Below are 18,525 nucleotides of genomic sequence, written 5' to 3' on the forward strand. Positions count from 1 at the left end.
AATTAGATTGTACACTGTATATTTTAAGGTGATTCAGACATTAATACGATACCTAATGCATGTCGTTCTACAAACCGTTTATTGTACTATTCTGTAATTTTACCCTAAGTAGACCAACCCTTAAAAGCAGAAATAATTTTCTACTAATAGTAATTCTAGTAGCTAACCGGAAGTTGTAAATGCTACGTTGGCAATGATTGTTGGTTAGTTTCCTTTAGCCCTAGGCTTTTGTAGTTACTAATACAAGATTGGTAGTGGTTATAGGTTAATTTCGCTTAGGCCTAGGCTATGGTAGATGCAAATGCAACGTTAGGAGTGGCTATAGGTTAATTTTGCTTAGGCCTAGGCTATGGTAGTTGCAAATACAACGTTAGGAGTGGCTATAGTTAATTTCACTTAGGCCTATGCTATGGTAGTTGCAAATGCAAGTTTGTTAGTAGCTATTGTTAATTTCCCTCAGGTCTAGGCTATGGAAGTTGCAAATGCAAGGTTGGTAGTGGCTGTAGGTTAATTTCCCTTAGGTCTAGGCTATGGCAGTTGCAAATGCAGGGTTGGTAGTGGCTTAAGGTTAGTTTCATCTAGGCCTAGGTTTGGGTATTTCCAAATGCAAGGTTGGTAGTGGCTTAAGGTTAGTTTCATCTAGGCCTAGGTTTGGGTATTTCCAAATGCAAGGTTGGTAGTGGCTGTAGGTTAATTTCCCTTAGGTCTAGGCTATGGCAGTTGCAAATGCAACTTTAGGAGTGGCTCACAGTTATATTCATTTGGCCTAAGCTAATCATCACTAAATAACGAAGGTTTGCCGTAAAACAGCACCAAGTCCCAAAGATGGCACTCATGTAGGCCTACTGTCAACCTACTGTCATTCATTTCGACGATTGGTAACCTCTAAACAACTAGACAAGTAAAGTTATAGGCCTAAAGAGAATGAAATTTATATCGTTATGATTCCAAAGCATTCCTGCATTTACTTACTAAATTTAAGAAAACTTTGAAATGTTAGAATTGTAATCTATGGCTGCAACAATGAACAAAAGTTTGTTTTAATTTGTGAGCAGTATTTCTACAAGCAACTGCTCTTGCTATTAATAAAATCCATATTTTAACTAAAAATTGAGACCAAATACCTTATATTAACTCGATTTCTAATATAAACATCCCGATAAAGTCGACTTAAACGTAATCACAACACCGTAACCAAAAAGACTTATCCCGACGACTTTCTAAATTGGCGCCATTTGCAAAGTTGCACATTGCAGTGATACTCATGCCAGCTTCTTTCGTCTTTTTATTTTTGCAGTAAACTAATAATTAATACTATAGTGCAAAATAACGTATATTTAATGCAAAAACTAATTGCATACAATAAATATAAGGCCGATGTTTATTTTTAATTTTAGTATAAAAATTTATACCATTTCGGTAAAGGACCTCACATCTCTTCGTTAACGAGACATAAACCATTTTCTTCTTGTTGTTAGTTTTGAGATATAATGGAGCTATAATGGAGCCAGATATATTTTCTTGTGTATAATTAAGGAATAGGTTTCGTTTTATAGTTTGTGAGAATTCAATATTTTGGGTGGGAATTCAATATTATGGGAGAGCTGTTCTTAACGTCAAGATTTGGTTATATATCCAGTTCACCAGGAACCAGTATCAGATATTTTTCTAAATTTCATTTTAGTTATGTCAAAATATTTAAATATCATGGACCTAATAACTAAGAAAATTTATTATAGTTTAAATCTATTAGAAAATACGTAATCAGCAACACAAAATTGCGGAGTTTGATGTATACAATTGGTTAAAATTTACGATAAAATCAACGAGAAAATTTGCAGAAGCAATTTTGAATCAATGGAAGAAAAACACCCTAAAGTTGAACACATTCATCGAAAATTTCATCAAAGAGATAAAGCAAATAAGACTAATTATTAAGGGAAATAATTTCCATTGGGTCTAGGAGATTTGATGTCCCCGGAGATGATGGGTCTAGAGGAGAGACGGAAATGAGAGAGAGAGAGAGAGAGAGAGAGAGAGAGAGAGAGAGAGAGAGAGAGAGAGAGAGAGAGAGAGAGAGAGACGACTAAAATCTTGCATCTACTATAAAGCAATAAAAGTGAAAACTATATTTTCTTGACTATCACAAATTGAAAAACATTTTCCTAAGCAGCATAAGTTTTTCATGTTTAATGTTCATTGGAATACAGTGATCCCCTTATATATGGGTCGATCAAAATTTTGGATGGGTCAGAGAGAGAGAGAGAGAGAGAGAGAGAGAGAGAGAGAGAGAGAGAGAGAGAGAGAGAGAGAGAGAGAGAGAGGGAGAGGGGGGGGGGTTTCCCTGAATATAAATCATACACACAGAATGGCTTAGTTTATACGGGCTTTATGCCAGCGCTAGTTCTTATCCCAAGGTAATTTTATAGTGTAGAATGGTTTGAAGAGACTTATGAAGTGGACGCCTTTTTACTAGATAATCCAATAGAGAGGATACAGGATATTGGACCCTATTTCCACCCCCCCCCCCCCACCCCCGGTTGCTTCCTGCTTCAGCTTTAAAGCTTCTTGAAGGTGGGGGATACATAAACCTTCCTAGACGGTTAATCTGATTATCCCAGATCCGAAGATAAACAGCCAAGTGGCTATAAAGTCAAGAGGAAATTCATGTTAGTAAAAATGGTGTTATCGTCTTTACCCATATCTTTTTTCAAAAGCATTTTCTGTTCCTTGCTTTTATCAGTAGTTCCGTTTATACACGTTGCTTGAATTCACATAATTTGCTTTTATTCTTATAATATCCTTTACATTTCCATAATTATCTCCCCAAACTGTACCAATTCCTGGTATAGGCCTAATATTGTAACTTGCAGAAGTTGGATAGCCTATTTCTAAAAACCTATTAATCATCTTTAATCGAATATCACGAACAAGTATTTTGTTGAACTGTCAATTCCTATGTAAATTTTTAGAGAGTATCACGTTTAAGGTTCACTTTATAGTAGCTATTGTTAAGGTAGTTCCTTCAGCCTTTCATGAGGGAGAAGATTCGGGTATTTTTTATGGCTATTCGTAAGGTCAGGTGTTTTTATGGAAGAATTCTTAACGTGCAAAAACACACGCAGTGTGTGTGTGTGTGTGTATGTAGGCAATTACATTTTTAGGGGAGCCAGGAACTGAAGGCAAACACGAAACTTAGAGGACAGGAAATCAACTACTTTATTAGCCGCTAGGTGGCGTACACAAAGTCATCATTTAAGGTTTCACACATGTATTCTGCAAGGCATCATGCAACATCCCCCTTCCTTGGAAAGGAACAAAAGTATTAAAACTTGGTCAATACCATAAAATGCTATATCTCTGGGAGAGTATCATGTAAAGGACATAATAACCAAATGCAAAATTCTCTGGGGAATTATGTGGATAATTCAAATTAACTGAATGTGGATTACAGGGTTTCAGTTCAAAATATTATCAGTAAGTATTTGTGTACCTTAGTTAATACTTTCTAGATTCATTTGACAGGAAAATTATCATGATTTATGGGTAAGACATATTGAGGTCAAAAGTTCAATCAGTACACAATTATATAGTAAAAAAAAAAAAACATAGTATTTACTGGCTGGATGGGGTAGACTACCCATGCCAGCTGACTGGCTATCAATGATGGTTTATTCTGCCATCAGTATACATAGCTCAGTGCCTACATATTTATATTTGTGTGATAAGTTTTTGGGTAGGTTTCGTCAGTCTGTTAGAGTGGCAGGTTAGTTGTTGATTGGCAGGGCTACTCAGGAAATCGGAGAATATGACATGACTCGAACGCAAGAGCACACGATTTTGATGTAGAGCTCGGCCGGTGTTGTCGCAAGTGATGGTGTAAGATCTTGGCTCTGGGCCATATCCAATGACGGTACCGGGAGACCACGTTTTGCGGCGGCGTCCTGGTAGAGGATAGGTTGGTTCGGTAGGAGTTCAGGCAACTCCTTGCTGTGTTCATTGTATCGTTCTTGGCTCGCTTCCTGCCTACTTGCTTGATATTCGTCAAACTTGTTATCGCTAGGTGTGCGGTTGCATGCAGGCAGGGTTGTTTGTAGCTTCCGTCAGAAGAGAATTTCCGCGGGTGATGGGAGCTGAGGACCGAGGGGTGTCGTACGGTAGGCTAACATTGCCCTATCTGTGTCCTCTGCAGATTTACGGACAAGTGCCTTCACGCTACGGATGGCACGCTCGATAAATCCATGAGATTTCGGATGTAACGGGGAGCTGCTTATATGCGTAACGTTGTACGATTTGAGCAAATCTTGGAAGGGTTGTCCGATAAACTGCGGGCCATTATCGGTGATGATCGTACTGGGTATACCGAATAACGAGAATGTGCTGCTAGTCAGCTGAGGGACTGTTCTGCTTGTTGAGTCAACACTTAGTTGGTGAATGACGGGAAACTTGGAGTAGTAGTCGGCAATAATCACATAGTTCCGGTCATTTACGGTAAACAAGTCCATGCCGAGGGTATGCCACGGTTGGTTCGGGAGGTTTGGAGTGATGGGCTCCTTGGGTTGTGAGGCTTTGAATGTCTGGCATTGTTGGCATTGATTGACGACGAGTTCGATATCGCGGTTAATACCTGGCCAGAATAAACACATCCGCGCACGGGCCTGACATCGCGTGATGCCTTGGTGACCTTCATGATTAGTTTCGAGGTACTGTGTACGCAGACTCTCCGGGACCATGAGCTGTTCACCCTTGATCGTAAGACCGTTTTCGATACTGAGTTCGTCGCGATATGGCCAATATTTACGGATCTCGGCAGGCAAGTCTCTCTGCTTCTCGGGAAATCCGCTGATGATATACTTCTGCAGTAGTACGAGTTCGTCGTCACTAGCTGTTGCGCCTCTGAGTTCCGCTAGCTTGTTGTTGCTGAACTGTACATAGCACACTTTGATATTCAAGTCTATCGGCTTGTCGGCGCCGTGTTTTGGGAGTCGCGATAAGCTGTCGGGCAAAGTCATCTCCCTCCCGGGTTTGTATTTTATATCATAATCGTAGCGCTGAAGACGCAGGAACATCCGTTGCAGCCGTGCTGGGGCGGCAGTTAAATGTATGTATGGAAACGTTCGGCACCGAAGACGCATGCCAATAGTTAACGTGCAATGTTGGCGTAGCGCATTTCAATGTCTGTAAGACTTTTCGATGCAAAAGCGATAGGTCAGCCATCTTTAAGTAGTGCCGCACCAAGGGCTTCTTGACTCGCGTCTACTTGGATTACAGACGGCTTTGACGGGTCAAAGTAAGTGAGAGATCCTGCTTGGCAGATATGCTGTTTTACGGACATGAAGGCTTCGTCGTGTTCAGGATGCCACTGGAAATCAATGTCCTTTTGAAGTAACTTGCGCAGCGGGGCGGTGTGGTCACTTAGGTTGGGTACGAACGGTGCCAGATGGTTCGCCATTCCGAGGAACGATTGTGGTTCACTGATGGAAGTCGGTGCTTTGAGCTGAGCAATGGCTTGGACCTTGACTGGGTCAGGTCGGACTCCACTTTTGGAATAGATGTTGCCAAGGTTATGCAAACAAATCTAATAACATTAACTGCAAAATGACGAAACCTTCAATTTTTGCAAGTTCATTAAACCTGCTGACCTTTGAACCCCCTCTGCTAACACAGGTAATGATGGCACTATATGTTGTATATCAGAAGATAGGCAATTGAATAATGCACATTTTGTCACTAGTTTCATGCAAATCGGATAAAAATTGGCCCCGATTTATCAAAAAGATGCTTTTGACCTTTTTGTGACCTTGACCAATTGTAGAGTATATCACAAGATAAACATTGAATTAAGCACATTATGGTACTAATTTCATGCGAATCGGATACAAATTGGCCCCGATGTATCAAAGATGCTTTTGACCTTTTTGTGACCTTGACCATTTAGTATATCACAAGACAGGCAATAGAATTATTTACATTTTAGCAGTAGTTTCATGCACATTGGATAAAAATTTGCCATGGTGTAGCAAAAAGATGCTTTTCACCTTTTCGTGACCTTAACCTTGATCATTTTGTATATCACAATATACACAATTGAATTATGCACATTTTAGAAGTAGTTTCACGTGAATCAGATGAAAATTGGCAACAATGTAGCAAAATGATGATTTTAACTTTTTCATGACCTTGACCTTGATAATTTTTTATATCACAAGATAGGCAATTGAATTATGAACATTTTGATGTCCTTGATCATTTTGCATCTCACAAGATAAGCAATTAAATTACGGACATTTTGGCACTAATTTAATGTGAATCTGATAAAAATTGGTCACGATGTTGCAATAAGATTCTTTTGACATTTTTGTGACCTTGTCCTTGATCATTTTGTATATCACAAGATAGACAATTGAATTATGGACATTTTTGGACTAGTTTCGTGTGAATCTGATAAAAATTGGCCACGATGTATCACAAATATGCTTTTGACCTTTAGTGACCTTGTCCTTGATCATTTTGTATTTCATAAGATAGGCAATTGAATTATGGACATTTTGGCACTTCTCATACAAATTGGATGAAAATTGGCCACAATGGGGCTTTTGACCGTTTCGTGACCTTTTTTCCTTGACCCTAATTTTAGCTTTCTAAACTCCAAAACCATAATAAATTCCTACTTCCCTTAACCCTAACTGTAGCTAGGGTAGTTCTGCTCAAAGAACCCAATTGTGTTTAGTATTGAAGCTCGATTAGAAATATTCTTACCTAGGTTAGTCCATCATGGTGTTAAGCTAATACTGCTTACTGTACTAAGTGGTGATCAGCATAAACTAGAGATGAGTAGCTTAGAAGTTCTACTTTGGGTTGGCTATGCAATACGCCCCCCCCACACCCTCGGCCGCTGTAGCCTTAGCTTACCCCAAGACTAAATCTCAACCCTGTATTTGATTCCCAAACAGTTAGATAAGCTTTTTACTGGATTTTGTTTAAGGCTCTACTCTTCTTGTACAGTACACACTCGTATATTTATGGTTGTAGGCTACTTTTCCATATGCCCAGCTTAGATATCAATCTGTTAGGCTACTAGTATCAAACTTTTCATAAGGATTGAGTTAATTTAGTTTTCATTATGCAGTATTTTGAAGTACTTGTAGGCTATTACTAAGCACTTGGCATGTTGCCTGTTAATAAAGGCTCATGATTTGCAAGTATTACTGTATAAGGCTACCCTTCTACTTAGTGTAAGAAAGTTGGCTGCAGCTATAGGCTTTGTATAACTATCAATATTTACCTTGTATATAGTTAGCTTGATATATGTGTGCGGCTATATCCCAAAGATAGTAAGAAGTGAATTTGTGAAATATTTACCCTTGCACCGCAAATCTTAACCCTCGTGAAATGTGACTTTTTAGACATTTCCATGTGTTTCAGACAATTCTGAAATCTATATTGTATTAGGTACTTGTTCTAGAGTAAGATTATATTTTCCTAGTCCTTAACCTAAAAATTTCCAGTTAAAATAGTTATCCAAAAGGCATACATAAAAGTATGCCTGAAAAAATATATTGGCCTACACCAGAAAAATATTGAAATGTGGACAATATGCTGTTAACAGTACAGTCGGGAAACAGCGACAATCACCAAATATTTGCTGTCCTAGGGTGGGTTAAATCGTAACCTACCAACTCCCTGCCCATTACATATGAGCGATCGACTCCCACACTAAGTAACAAACTGTAATGCCTAATATTGTTTTTACTTAGTTTCTATCACAATATAAGTATTGTTTATGAATAAACACTTTTCAGTAAGGGTATACTACATGAACACGCCTGTACTACGTACTGTACAACATAGTAAGACTACGGTACACATAACACAAACATCGCCACACTTTTACATACAGTAACAACAAAACCGTTGTTCCTATCTACTGTAACAACACACTCTGATACTTGAGTGTATATTGTAATATATGCACTGTACTATCATTACAGTACAGGTTAATTAGCTAAGGTAAGACTTGTAACCGATTGCTATTTTCAGCAGGTCGACTCGCACCATTAAAACTAACTATACACGTAGCCTATAGTGTATTTACATCACTACGGTAAAGTTTGGTAATCCGTATACCTTACTGTATAGTAATCAATACAACAATAGGACTACTACAGTATACAGTGAATAGACTAACACAATAGAAATTAGAAGTAAAAGTGTCTGTACAACACCACTAACAGTTTATGTACAAAGTTCTGCGCAGTACCTCTAAAGCACGATGCAACTATTGAGCTGTTTGGCACGAGGGTCAGCAATTAGTACATATCACATTTAAAACTAAAATCACTATGAACACACTGGATATGTACAGGTTTTTTTTACATCACAACATAATTCTGCACAAAAAGGACTGAAGCAGGAGATGCACATGCAAGGAGAGAAGTTGCGAGACTGAGGCCGAGTCGGCGATAGATAGCGTGTTGTACCGTGCGGAGAGGGAAAATGCACAAAGTATGCCGAGTGCAAAGGAGTGTGGTCGGTTTGAAATAGGGCGCGAGAGTACGTACTGAAGCCACAAATACGTGATTTTTTAATTATAGGATATACGGTTCCCTGCATCACAAATGACCGAAGCCATGAAGATAGAACCCAAGAATAACAAGGGCTGGCGGTATATCATTAACCTTGTAAGAATTGGAATTGCTTGCCAACCAGAGGAGCAATTAACTGACTTTTAAATATTTCTATTCCCCTGAATAACCAACTGTCTCTCTTAACTCTGAATATACCGTATTTCCATTTGGATATTAATGTCACGTTGACTTTAATCTCGATTCCTGGATCACCGATTGAAAATTTTTTTTCTAATTAGTCAACAACATAAAGTGGGTGATAAAACCCAATTTTTCAAGCTGGGATATTATTGTTTTCCAGAAATATATCCCTTTGAAATCCGAAATGGTAAACGCTCAATGGTGTCCTATCTTTATCTTCCAGACGGTTAGAGTTGAACAGTTTCAAAGGGAGGTTCATAAACCTGGATTTGAAATGAATGTCATATGAGAGAACGTGATAGAGCCTGATTTTAATTATGAGATGGAGGTAAAGTAAAAGGCTTAAAATTAGATGCATTTGTGGCTGAGGTTATGCTTTATAACACAATGCAAAGTAAACTAACAACAGTATTCACGCACAAGAAATAGCCTAGGCAGGAAACCAGTATGTCCACAACAATGGTTATACTATAGAATAGTACAATATTAGTTAGAAGATTGGAACTTGCATAATTGAATAGATCTTTACAAATGCACTATATTGAACCCTATATACAAGTAACAGAAACCTTTTTGAACAAAGTTACAGATTTTTAAATATAAAACTTACCCGCTGGTTATATAATGGCTAAAGTCCCTGACGCCTCGGCAGGAAATTCAGAATCTTGTGCGGCTTAGCGCAGATATGCCAGGTGTACCCCAGGGCCCTTGCGGTACTACAGGTAGAACTATACTCGACCAATTCAGATTTTTCCTGCCGGCCATAGTTGGCTGTTCTATTGGAAATTCTCTCTCGTTTTCTTACTCTGTTTGGACGTTATTTGGTGAAGTATTAACGTTTTTGAGTTTTGGCTTTCGCATATTTGTTTTATTTGATTTTTGATCACGTTTTTATAACTTAAAAAGGTAGGGTTAGAAGGTTTTTCAACCTATTTTAAACCTCACGAAAGCATAGGGGCGAAATGTAAATATTTCGTCCATTGATGACGTCACAGCCTTTTCCGTAGGCTAAAAGTCTGTCTTGCTTTTTACAAAGAATATAAGTGAATATGCTTTTAAAGTATTGAGTTATAAATTAAATTAAAAGAATTATTTTGAGAAAATTTTATCCTTTTAATAGTTTTCTTTAGATAATCTTCGATCAGTTTGCAAAGATTAACTAGCGTTCAGTTTATTTTTGTTACGCAGTAGTCAGTATCATTACGATATTACAATATATTGTAGCGATTTTATGAATACATTCTTCTTAATTCTCAAGTTTTAAGTTGTACTATATAAAAGGAACATTTTATTTTGCAATTGGTCCTTTCAGTATTTTTCCCTTAGTCAGAGATTAAAGGAAGTTACAGTTCAGTTTATTTTATACGATGCAGTATTCTTTACAATCGATGTAGCGCACGATTCTATGTATCGTTGTTGCCTTGGTGGTTTTTGGAATACTAAAATTGTTCGTATATTATTTGTAGATGTTCCAATGGTGCGAGTGATGATTCGTCTTTTATTGGAACCCCTTAATTTAAGGGTTTATTTTGATTTATAAATATATCTATTAAGGTAATATTTGATATTTAATATTTTGTTACATTTATATGGGATTCGGTACTTTTGCATTCCCATTGAAACAGACTATTGCCCAGTAACAAAATTATAAGTCTCTCCCTACGGAGTTCATTTCGTTTGGAAGAGCGTATACTTTAGTTTTCAGGTAATTATGAAACTATCTTTGTGCCAAAGAGTAAAGTGCAAATTTTTTAGTGATAAATTGTGCAGTGAATTTTATTCAGTGGAGAGTGCTTCTATTCAGACCTATCATTATTCTAGCCTTAGACCTCTGTCGAGCTCCCGGACCCAGGGGAGAAGTTAAGTCGAACGGCGAAAGGAATCGAGAGGGTAACCAGGCGTTACAATCTTTTAAGACCCCAACTGAAGTCCTCTCGAGCGTTTTCTGTCGATCACCAGAACGCTCACCCTAGCTATAGATAAAGCGAGGTATTAGTGTTTTCAAAGGCGCTAAGCTGAAAACAAAATTAGATTCGTACAGCGTGTTATGTTTCATGTGGTGCGGACGCAGTGCCGCCACCTCCACCTGATGGGTGTCGTCTCTCGACAGTGGCAAGCGCTATGGATCGACGAAGATAATGCTGAATACGTTTCGCCTAAGGTTGATTCGTGATCTTTGCAGTTAGGCATGAAACAGCGTCTATCTTCGTTTATGCAGTCTTTTCAGCCTGCCGTTAACAATAGGGTTGGGTGTCTCGATTCTGGTCTTTGACATGGTTGCACAGGCAACGTGTCTTTAACGGTGAGGACTCGTCGCACAGGTGGCCTACCAACCGCAATGATCAATGGTGGGAGAAAGTGGATGCATTACTTCGATTACCTGCTCAACGCAAACAGACTGCTCATAGCGCCTAGTATCAGTCTATCCAGACGCGCCGACGTTCGCCAGGCAGCAAAGCCAGCGAAGCGTCATCGGAACGGTGTGGCAACGGAAACGGAACATCAACGGAATGGAGCGAAGCGCCACGTCAGTGTGGACGCTTCAGCATCAGTGTGGACGCTTCGGCGTCAGTGTGGACGCTTCGGCGTCGGTGTGGACGCTTCGGCGTCAGTGTGGACGCTTCGGCGTCAGTGTGGACGCTTTCAGTGTCAGTATGGACACTTCAGCATCAGTGTGGATGCTTCAGCGTCAGTGTGGATGCTTCAGCGTCAGTGTGGACGCTTCAGCATCAGTGTGGACGCTTCAGCGTCAGTGTGGACGCTTCAGCGTCAGTGTGGACGCTTCAGCGTCGGGGTGGACGCTTTGCTACCTATGACAATAGACTTTGATGTCTACCTGACCATGACCGTCTAGTGTTTTGAGTTATTGTTGCTCCAGGCGCTATATTAAGAAATAAATCTTAACTAGAAAGATATTATATTTTTGGACCAAGGCCTGCTGGGCTAACTCTAAGTATTGAGGTATGAATTCAGAATCATAAGGAGTGGATTCCTAAGAATCAAGACTTCTCTTCCTAGGATAGAGATTGTAAAAGGAAGGGAATAACTTTCAGAAACTCATGAGAATTTTTCTAGAGTTTCCCTCATATTTTTCACCTGTTGCTCCTCGTTCCGACTATAGAGTTTTCGCTAGTAGAGTTGGTGTCGCTATTTATTTTATTTTATTTTTATTACTAGCCAGCTACAACCCTAGTTGGGAAAGCAAGATGCTTTAACCCAAAGGGCTCCTTTAGGGAACGATGGCCCAGTAATTTAATGGTAAAATAAATAAATAAATTAACATTAAATCATTCTCAGAAAAATAACGAACCTTACTGTAGAGATTAATGCAGCGGTTGCAGCTATAACAACAGAAAGGGCATTAAGGCCTTTATGAGAATAGAACGTAAAATTATATCTCCCACCACGGGCAGATCTTTTATGATTTAATGTATTATGTTTTTAAACCGCTCTTGTGACTCGTAAACTTAGCGCAGTGCTCTGGGGGAGGTGTTTGTTCGTGTTCACCTTGCCCCTAGTCCTATACCTCTTCCTTACGTTCCAACCCTTGGGAGAAGGAAGGTCAGTAGGCTGAGGTGCTTCGCAGACCTTGTGCATTAAACGTTTGTTCCGCTGAACGATATTGTTGATGCAGTCCAAGACGTTCCTTCTCCACTATGGAATGATGAAATAATGCTCTTTTCTTCGCCTACGATTGTCGAGCTATGACATCACAACCATGTGACATAGTATCTTGAAAAGAGCGAAGTTGGAATGTCTTAAAGCGATCAGTTCGTCATCGCTATGGTATCAAGGATCTTGTAACTGTTTTCTGCGTATTAGAATGCAGTTCCCTGACGTTCTACGTTTTCCCTGTCTACCAGACTAGGAAGTTACTCGTCATGTATGCACGCGAACAGAACTTACCCTCGCAGCAGGCGTGTTTTGATGCTTAAACAGGAAGCAATCGAATGTGTATTTTCTTCTTCGAGAGAAGCGGAAGACAGACAAGTCACATACAATCCTAGCTCTTCCTCTGGAATCTGACGCACTTTCAGGGAGGAAAGACTTTGTCCTCATCAAAGGACGCAAAACCTAGACATGGTAGTCACCAATCAATATGTCCAAGACCTTTCAGGAGTCGTATGTTTTCTAATAATTTATCCTGCAATAACTAATGTTAGCCGGAAGTTTTTTCTTTTCGGAAGAAGGCGACGTGTCAGCACCAGAATCGAGTAAGACACATAGTTCTTCGGGGGAAAAGGTGCTCAGTTTGCTTCTGTTCACACTTCTCCTCCCCCAGTTTGGGGAAATGTCTATTACTTTCTTCTGAGGTCTAGCGACTACTGTCTACGATATCTCACAGCATTGGATACGTTTAGTTCGCGCACAAGGCGTGCTTGAAATGTCATAGGGACTCTCCCAGGTCGCTCACAGGACTGCGGTTGATGTTCTATCTCGGCCTTTGCCCACGCTTGATTTGGCGCACTCGCTACCCCGCGAGTGTAGATTTGGTCTGAGCTAAAAGGTTTATTTCATCTGTGTTTAGCGTTTACGATTCTCGGGGTGGAGAAAATTTTGTCCTAAAAGAGTATAAGGACTACCATAAATCAAAGACATGGTTTTCCGATTAGTGTCAGAAGGCATAGTTCTCCTATGCTTAGTAACGCTTCCTCACAGAGATATGCTTGTGTTACGAGAAGCGTTAGAGCGGGTGCTTGTAGCAGTCTGGTCTCTCTCTTACGGCAGATGTCACCCAGACTCAGACGCAAGTTCTGGTCTCTCCCTCACGCAGGCACAGACGCAGACGCCAGTCTGGTCGTATGTTGGACGCTGACAGTCAAAGTTGATCCTTTCAACAAGTTGTCCCATTTTTGCAGTCTGCGGGACGCGCGACTATCACTTATGCGGATGCATGCTACACGCGGACAACTCTCGGCAAACAGTTACGTCGTTCCGTCAATGACCGGACGCTATGCTGTCGCCTCCACGCAGCACGCTGTAGATTTACAACAAGCGGAACACACACAGAGCGCTGTATCCACACGACAAGGTGAACGCATACAGCACACTGACACCTTACGACAATGCAAGCACATGCGACATTCTGGTCGCATGCTAGACGCATACAGTCAAGTCTCTTTTCTCACAGCAGTATAAACAGACTATTGTCTCTCCTTCGCGTCTCTCTGGCCTCGCAGCTAACACATCGCTCGTGTCAAGCTTTGGCTTTAAGTTTGTTGAACACTCGTTGATTACACACAATCAGGTCTTAACCTCACAGCATGAGATTCACGTTGTTGAGGCTTCTTTTCAACAAGCCTAGCTTTAATATCTGTTTCTTGCGACCGATATGGACGTGGTTTGGGAGGCAGTTCTAGATCCTGATTCTCTCTCTCGACATGTTGAGTGTAGGCAGCATGCTGGAACCATACTGGACTCATGCTGGGACCATGCTGGGTGCATGCTGGAAGCATGTTATTAGTCTTTTTCGCCGTGTCAGGATCACGAACGCTTTATTTTAAACCATCAAGTTTGAAGTCTAGCTGCCACCAGTATTTCGGAAAACCCCTAAGATCTAGAGGGTTGTTCGAATTAGACAGCTGAGGCTATCACTTGTACAAAGGACATTTGCCTCAAGGTTTTCCAACCCAATTAGGGTGTTTTATGTAGTGGTGTAGAGCTAAAGCCGTCTCTTCATTTGAAAACTCTTAACACAAGTGGCCTATTTCTTCTTAGACCTTAGAAGAAAACATATTTTTTCCTCCTCGACCATCAAAGGGTACAGGAGTATGCGGGCAGATGTCTTCAGACGCAGAAGATTGGATCTATCAAATAGAGACCTTGTAGATCATCTCGGATCATTTGAGATGACTTGAAGGCGTCAGCAAGATGCGCCAGCCTGAAATTAAGGTTCCTTTCTGGAGTTTCGCGGTAGTGACAGATCCGAGCCTTTACACTTAGTTTCTTTTTAAGAGCTAACTTTGGAGACTGAGTAAGTCTACCATAGTTGAGAGTCAGTGAAGTTCACTCTTTTAGCAAGAACATGGACTTCACTATGGTTAAGCCATAGGTACCTTGCAACCTGGATTCTTGGTCATTAACAAACATCCTTCTCATCCATAGCCTAAATCTTTCGGGATCACTATCCTCTCGAATTTGGTTTGTGATGGGCTGAGATGATTTTTTTGCCCGATTAAAACGATGAAGTTTTATCGGGACAGGAACAAAGAAGTTAAGAGTCTATTCATGACTCTTGGGTGCACGGTCAAGAAGCCTGCGCTATCTATGTCTAAAACACACTTTCATCTCGTATAGACTTTAATTACAATGGTTCTTTCACACGGCTGGGTGACAGATTATAAGATGTCAAAAGAGTAAAGACTCACGAAGTTAGAGCTGTAGAAACTTCTGTAACTTTCAATCTAAACTGTTCCCTGCAAAGCATCGCGTATACAGCCTTGTGAAGGGGTAATCCTGTATTCGCTTTGCATTACTTTTACCGTATCCAGTCTCTTTATGAAGACGTCTACGTTTTGGGATCACTCGTAACGAGTGCAGTAGTAGGTGAAACATCCTCCACTACATTTCCCTAAATTCTTAGTACCCCTATTCTTCTCTTGGAACTGTTATACAGTATATATATATTTTTTTTATGACTGTACGTGAAGATTGCTTGGCAATCTTCCGCAATCTTTGACCTAGTCAGGTGGTCATTTTGTTCCTAGACAGCGCCCGGAACAAGGGTATTAGTTGAGGTCCTGTCATGTTATAGGTGGTTGTACCGTTTGACAGCTCCTAGAGATCATCAGCCCCGAGTGGATCACTGGATCTCCTAAGGATAGCAAACAAAATGAGGCAGAGCATTGCTGTCAGCTTCCTTATCAGGTGAGAACGGCTTAAGTCGTTTATGTAACTCTTAAGTGAATTTCCAATTATGCAGCTGTCTCTGACCCGCCACCAATGAGTGTCAATCAGCCATTATATAACCAGCGGGTAAGTTTTATATTTAAAAATGATATTTTCATAATAAAATAAATTTTTGAATATACTTACCCGCTGGTTATATAAGTTTTAGACCCACCCTCCTCCCCTCTAGAGCCCATGGGGCATGGAAAATCTGAATTGGTTGAGTATAGTTCTACCTGTAGTACCTCGAGGGCGCTGAGGTACACCTGCCATATCTACGCTAAGCCGCGCGAGATTTTGAATTTCCTGCCGAGGTGTTAGGGGCTTTAGCCATTATATAACCAGCGGGTAAGTATATTCAAAAATCTATTTTATTATGAAAATATCATTTTAATATAAAATTCCTGTTTTCCTCCATTTGTTATTTTAACACCTGCCACAGGTGCCTCCTCCTTATCGGTAGTCAGAATAAAACTGTTAGGTGGTGTTCATGTTGTAAGTTACTTGTCAAAACAGAATAAAGGGCCCAACATTTTATATTCTAAACCTCATGGCCCCTTGTTTTCAATAAAGTGTAATTAAAACCCTTATTCTACTTATCACGTTAGTAATGAAAGATTAGGGTAGACCCGTGGGTATGATCTATTTAGTCTGATAATAGAAAATGAAAGCAAAGTCCATGTTCGAAGAGGCTGGAGCGCAAGGTTATAACTCGCCCCTTTGCGTATTAACCCCCAAGTTTGTATATCAAGTTTTATTCAGTAAATTATACTATACTTTCAAGTAGTATGATAGAAATGGGATTTATTCTGTTGTTCTGTTCTATCATCATGCATTAAGCAAGATTGAATGTTAAACATTTAGTCAGCCCTCGATATTTAAGGGTTCTACTTTTGCGGATTCGGTCTTTTTATCCAGTACAGATAATCGTATAACCTATTAATTAAGAATTCACAAATTCACAGTTTTTGCAGTAAGTACTCTCGTGACCTGAAGACTTCAGGCCTGCTGTGTCAGTCCTCTCTTTGTGCAGAATCAAATTGTGATGCAAAAATCTAGTGTTTATAGTGATTTTAGTTTAAAATATGATGCATACATGTCGCTGCCCCATGTGCCAAACAGTGAATGACTCGGGACATGCATAACGCATTAGAATTACTGCGTAAAACTTTGAATGTTGACAGTTGGTGGTTTATTTATACTTTTTTCTTTTTATTGCGTTGGCATGTATTCATTATGTAGTAGTAGTATTATATTAACTACTGTACAGTACTGTATACAAAATGGGGTACTTTACAGTGTAATGGGCTACATGTAAGGTGAGTTGGAACGGTGCGAGTCGAGCAGCCGTACACAACGACTATTTACGAATTACCGTAGCTAATTAATCTGTACTGTACTGATAGTAGTGTACATATGCAGTACTGTATCATAGCAATGTACACTACAGTATTAATGAGTTTTGCTAGATAGGAACAACGATGTTTTGTTGTCACAGTATTTACTTGTGTGGCAATGACTCATGCTGTGTAGTCTTACTGTGTACTGTACACTTGTGTACAGCTACAGAAGTGTTCATACAGTAATACAATACTTATGGTGTGATAGAAACCACGTAGTGCATTTCCCATTGTGTTAGTCAATTGCATGCAGGCAATGTGCAGCAAGTTGCTAGGTTAGGAGTTGCCCTACTCTAATACCGGCATGGTTAAAATGTTATAAACTTACGTCTGCATGGTTATGTGGGTATAGTATACAGTAATACAGTACATTGTTACTTATGGTGTAATTGTCTTTAGATCCATAATAATGTTAACTGGTATGATATAGGATACACATGGTTTATATCAAAGGTCATACTGTGAAGTGATGCCCAAGGCCATTTACTGTTTCAAATTATTCGCGACTCGTACGTTACATATTTTCACCCGCAAAGTTTGATTTGGACGCTGATAGCTGCAGTTTTGTTAGGTTGACGCTATCTCTAAATGTAAACTGTGCCAATCCCGTACATTCGAAAGACATCGGTCATGCCCCAAACCTCAAAATTTTGAAATATAGAATTGGAACAAATAGGCCTGAGCCCTTACTTCCTTCTTTGTTACCCACACTGCCACTTTGTAAGGACATCGTAAAATTTGACGCTGAATCTTGTGTTCATGGCTACCTTCAACATTACTTTCTCTGATTGTGATTAAGATTATGAATGGAATATTCATAAGTTTTTCCTGATACACCAAGTTACATTGAGTATTTGCAAGTTCACAGTGTTTTGCCAACAGCTGTTTCTTGCAAGAGGTGTAAATTACCTTAAACTTTATGGAAAAAGCCTCACCAGTTCTATTTAGTATGTCATATCAAAAGTTCAGAAAAAGAAACGTAAGATGCAGTTTACTGAAATTACACTGTAAGTCTTTTTGAGGGCACATTTTTTTTACCTTGCATATGTCACCATGGAAAATTGTTATTTATGATTTACTTTCTCCACAAGTTCTGGAATCCCATCATTTTTCAAACCAGACTGAACTTGTCCCTAAACACAAGTGTTGATTAGTGTAGTTTTTGTACCGAAGTAACTCTTGATTAACGTACAGTACTGTACAACATTAATCAGGATTCTATCGAAGGCGGCCCAGATATTACCATGGAAATTAATGAAACTATTTTTCATAAAACGAAATTATTGTCGTTGTAGAAAACCTAAATCAGGTGAAGATGTGGTGCGAGTGTAAGAAATAATTCATTATCCCTATATACAGTAGAAAGAAGTACAGGACAGAAGTGCCGAAACTTTATGGCCCCTAATAAGACAATACGTTAATAAAGGGTCAATAGTTATAGTGATAGTTGGGCTGCTTATCAGGCCTAT

General features: G+C 39.7%; 1 protein-coding gene across 2 annotated transcripts in view; it reads left to right on the forward strand.

Moving 5' to 3' along the window:
• Window positions 1-18,525, forward strand: part of LOC137643795 (uncharacterized) — a 185,455-nt gene that overhangs the window by 64,255 nt on the left and 102,675 nt on the right. Inside the window, exon 1 of one of the 2 annotated variants that reach the window (XM_068376480.1) lies at window positions 3,350-3,477. The exons of the other annotated variant lie outside the window; for it this stretch is intronic. The gene's annotated coding sequence lies outside the window, so the exon portion shown is untranslated. Of the gene's footprint in view, window positions 1-3,349; window positions 3,478-18,525 lie in introns of those variants that run through there. 2 annotated transcript variants of the gene reach the window in all.

Source organism: Palaemon carinicauda, chromosome 7, assembly GCF_036898095.1.
Source record: "Palaemon carinicauda isolate YSFRI2023 chromosome 7, ASM3689809v2, whole genome shotgun sequence".
In the NCBI taxonomy this organism is placed as follows: domain Eukaryota; kingdom Metazoa; phylum Arthropoda; class Malacostraca; order Decapoda; family Palaemonidae; genus Palaemon; species Palaemon carinicauda.